Source organism: Saccostrea cucullata, unplaced genomic scaffold, assembly GCF_032062105.1.
Source record: "Saccostrea cucullata isolate Sc308-1 unplaced genomic scaffold, CSIRO_AGI_Scuc_v1 ctg20655, whole genome shotgun sequence".
In the NCBI taxonomy this organism is placed as follows: domain Eukaryota; kingdom Metazoa; phylum Mollusca; class Bivalvia; order Ostreida; family Ostreidae; genus Saccostrea; species Saccostrea cuccullata.
The window spans coordinates 1-4,816 of record NW_026937538.1 but is presented as its reverse complement, the minus strand read 5'-3'; the positions used below and the strand labels follow the sequence as shown (position 1 = coordinate 4,816).

The window sequence follows — 4,816 nt, the reverse complement described above, 5'->3', positions numbered from 1 at the left end:
AGGTGCCTGTGGTGGAATATAAAACGCGATTTCTGAATGACATAAACAGATAAATGAACAGTTGATGAAATACACGTTTCCTCGTGTTATCATTAACGATTAATCTGTCTTTGAAAATACAATTTTAAAGTATGAACTTTTTTCTCGGGAAGAGTTTCATTTACATAAATTCTTGCACTTTCACGAAGTTGTTTTATATACAACTCTGGATGTAAGTGTTTAAAAATCAACTATACCTTTCTTTTTCAATGAAACACGGAGGTGCATGTAAGGTATGAATGATATAAAAAAAAAACACATGAGGGGGACTTTAAACAACATACAATCAATCACTTTTTTCTCGGGAAATGTGTCATTAAACGAATTCTTGCACTTTCACGAAGTAAAAAATATAATGCATTTTTTTTTTTTAAATAAAAATAACTCTTTTTGAAATACGGAGGTACATGTAAGATTGTTAAGAAAAAATCGCACAAAAATGCAAAAGATAAGGCATACAAAAAAAAAAATATTGCATTTTTAAAATTCTTAATTCATTCTTGCTTACTACTAAAGTATGTTTATGCTCCGGACATGAGATAGAAGATATGATTTGGTTTGCATAATCGATACACTCTAAGACTACAACATCGATTATGTGTGTCCAGGCTACAAAACGCATATCACTTAATCATATTTTTGGAGAAAAATAATTCTCGTTCTTTGGGTTTCCCTATTGTCGTGGGTTCGCTGAGTCACGCAATGTCGACATTTCTTTCTGCCATTCAGTCTCTCTAGACCGACAGGCAATATGCCGTCATTAAAGCTACAAACATCACTTCTCAACGTAAGCTTTATACTTCTCAACGTTTAGGCTTTGTAAATAAATGCATAACCTCTCCATGTTATGTTTTTGTAAAAGCTTTTCTTTGATACCACAGTAACGCCTCCTTTCATTTTTTCTTGATGAGAGACTTGGTTAAACAGAGATGGTTATTAATAACAAACTCTGTATGTTCGTTAAGGTTCTATGTCTCAATGGAACTATCACGCAATCACAGTAAGCTCATTAAAAGAAAATAAAGAAAGCTTGAACGATGTCCTGACTTCATGGAGTTCAATCACATGGTCAGATATTTGTTTTCTACAGATGATACACACATACTTAAACCTCAATTAATGGAATAGGTGGAGATAATGAACAATGCTCGATCTCAAAGTATAGGAAACAAAAGGATAAAAATGGTCAAAACAAAACCAAATGATAAAGTCTATTTGCTAACAAGGTCAAATAATGACCATGGATTTATGAAATGCTTACTTTTATCAAAGTTCTTAGAATTCCTGTTATATCAATTTTTATGCCAGTATCCTTACTTGGCTTATAAATTTGATCGTTTTCAGGTCATGCTTATTAGTATTTCGAATAAGCTGGAAGACGTAAACATCGTATGCAGGTGATAGTTAATGATAGTGAAATATAATATTTCTGAGGGAACCAGCTCATGTGGTGTGTCCCCATCGATTGACCGTCAATGTGAATGGTGAAATCCACTGCCATGTACATCCGTAAAATCCAAATATAAAACAAATGTCAGACTCTGGTCTGTCTATTAATTCGAGTTCACTGTGATAAATCAAGTCAACAAATAAGTAAAAGTAAATTTTTTTTGTTAATTGACAAATCCCAGTACGTTATACGAAGCGTTTTCTTCTCAAGTAAATAAGTAAGTAGATTGATTGATTTTATGTTGTATAACGTTACCATAGAGAATTTTTTACTCATATAGAGACTTCATCATATCCCAATGAAGCGCTTCAAATTTAGACGTTTACTCGGCACTCAGGGCCATTGGGCAGTAAGGTTGCTAGTGCCAACGCCTACTGTGACACGGGGCTGCGGTTTTTCAGTCTCATCAATCAGAGGGACCCGCAAATTTCACTTCACAGTGGTGTGGAACGCTTGGAGAAGGAACATTTGGTGCCTTTTTCATCAACTTATGTCAGTCGCGGCCCTAATTCGGACACACGAACTTCCCATCACGGAACTTGCGCTCTACCGACTGATCTACCCGTGACGGATCTCTCATGTGGGAGTTTTAAATAATTTCTGCTTCAAAGGAATAATGAATACAGGTCTGCTAAAAAGGAACACAATTAGTGCCCAAATGAGATATCATCAAATTGTTAGAATACCTGATTTCCAAAGACTATAATACAGATATTAATTGTCTATGAGAAACTCCAGCATACTTTTAATATCAACACATGTTGATACATGTAGAATTAGAGTGATTTTTTGTTTTTACAAAAGTAACATTGTACAAATGTAGATGATTAGGCCTATAATCACAAAATGCCATATTTTAGATGTTAAGATTTTGAGAAGTTTATATTTGAATATAAATTTTCTTCTTAAAAGTTCTTATGAATTTTTGAGAATCAACCATAAATCTAAAATCTACTAACAGAATTTCCACTGAATTCTCGCAAATTGAATATTTTTATCAGGTTTGGGATCAATAAACATTCAGTCTCTATAGAGCAATGGCAACAGACTTGTAAGAGCACAATCAAAGACCCTAGTGAGGCCTTTTCAAGTAAAACAATAATCAAAGAAATGCCCACTCACCGAATCTATTGATGATGTTTCGACTGAAGAAGTAAGTTATTAACTCGGACACGTGGTTGAAGACGGAGGCGACGCCAAACAGAGTGGGACTTCCGCCGATGTCTTGTAGATGCCAAAACAGGAAGGTGAAGATCAGGCCGATCCCGAACCCCATAAACCAGGAAATAAACAGGACCGAGATGTACCGGAATGTGGCCAGCATCTTCAGCACAGCGAACCACTTCCCCAGGAACGGCTCATCGTCCTCATCATCCGGGCCGTTGACCTTTGTGTACCCAGACGCCTTCACAGCATCGTCCACCATATCATTGTTTCCCTTTTGTAGCGAGATGTGAAGGTTTTTACCATTCTCGTTCACTGTTCCACCCCCGTTTTGGTTTTGGTAGGAAGGGTCTTGTGATTCCATTCGCTCTAAGTTAGATTCGCTAGCCTTGGACTCCAAATACCCGATTTCAGCATCTTCATCACTCTTAAAAATCCCTTTTTGGTCAGTTTTCTCTCCCTTTATTGCCCCAACAACCTTGTCCTTGACTCTTGTAACAATTTCCATCAACTGAATATCCTGACCTCCGCCATGACGGTCATCAAACTTGAGTTGTGTTGCTGTGATAAAAGCACAACTCATCAAAACTGAAAACACAGCAAAACATATAGTGTAGTTCTTCTCTGTAACAAATGTATACATACACGGGTGATTTGGAAATGTGCTGGAATGGTCCAAAGCAAGTCCAACAAAAAACATAGAGACACCCCATCCCAGCGACCCAAACATCCTCTGGCGGCCATAGTTATCCGTATCCTCCCCGAGATAGGCCAGGGTGACGGAATCCACGAACGTGATGGCAGGTGCGCTGAAGAATTCCCCTATAACAACTAGCAGGAGAAGCTTAAAGAACGTATCCTGGATGTCGGAGTTTTTGAAGCACTGGGTGCTGTGGGGGACACATCTATCCCCCGGATTCCCTCTCGTCTGAGGATGGGGGAGCTGGTTTGGAAGACGTAGTTTTGGACCTTGTGGTGGTGCTTGTATTATTATCTAGGGTTGATTTTGTGGTTAGAGCAGTGGTTAGAACAGTTGAAGAGAAATAGTTATTCGGCGTTTCTTGTGCTCGTTTAAATCGGCTTTGCACATGTAATACTGCAGCGTGCACCATCTCACTGTGAGAATAAATAAAATCGTCACTAACATCCCGCTTCCATCTGCCGATGACGTCGGTCACCCCTCGGCTGTCAAAACCTTGTGGCGGACCGTGAAGGGTGGAATTCCCAAACTCAATACATTTGTAGTGAGGGGGTTTCACCACGCTATTGCTAAAGTGAACACTATCCAACACAATAAGGAAAATAAAAGTAGTTGTTTCCCCTTCTTGTACCTATCGGCTAGACTTCCCCAAAAGGGGGCGCTGCAAAACTCCACAAAGGGCCGAAAGCCGATCAGTATGCCGCTTCTGGTGGGGTTCATTGCCAGCTGTTTAAAATAAATGGCAAGCAGAGGAAACAGCGACCCGAAAGCCGCAAAGAAGAAGAAATAAAACAGCTTACAGATCAGTAGGTCCCGGTTGATGTAGGAGAACATGTTGTCTATGATGTCCCTGTTTGACTTTTTGCCGTAGTCCGTGTTGAGATGTGAGTGCACTTTGTACTTCTGACTTTCCGTGGACGGTGACTTCTCCACATCGCTATCGTCCGAATCCAACTCTCGGGGGCATCTTCAGCTTCTTGTCTGACCGGCGACAGTCCCGGGGGTCCACTAATAACAATATTTAATATCCATTTCTGTACTGGTGGCCGGATCAATGCTGCAGCTTCACGGTACTTCAGCGCTAACGTGAGAAACTGTGTGTGAAGAGAAACTGTTTTCTGAGGAATCACAGATAGACCGCGCTCCTGAGATTGAGAATTTGTACTCAAAGTTTGCAGGACTAGCGCTCTCTCGCGGAAAAAGCTGCGAGTATGTTGAAATGCATTGATTTTACTTAACGAAACGAGGAACCAAGACTTATCGATGTTCCATTGCTATTTAAATGCAGAGTTTTGCTACAAATCTAACAGAACAGAGTAAGCTTGGCTCCCGTATTGATTTTTTTTTTATTTTACAGACGTGGTTCCATCGATCAATATGTTAGTTATTAGATATCAATTTCGCCAATACATAAATAGTTTCGCTAATTGTGCCATCTGCTAAATTCCCATGCTTTCATTTTC

The 4,816-nt window shown here is 39.3% G+C and overlaps 1 pseudogene; it reads right to left on the bottom strand.

Moving 5' to 3' along the window:
* Positions 1-2,562: 2,562 nt before the first annotated feature.
* Positions 2,563-4,309, bottom strand: LOC134248349 (major facilitator superfamily domain-containing protein 6-A-like; annotated as a pseudogene).
* Between the last annotated feature and the right edge of the window lie 507 nt (positions 4,310-4,816).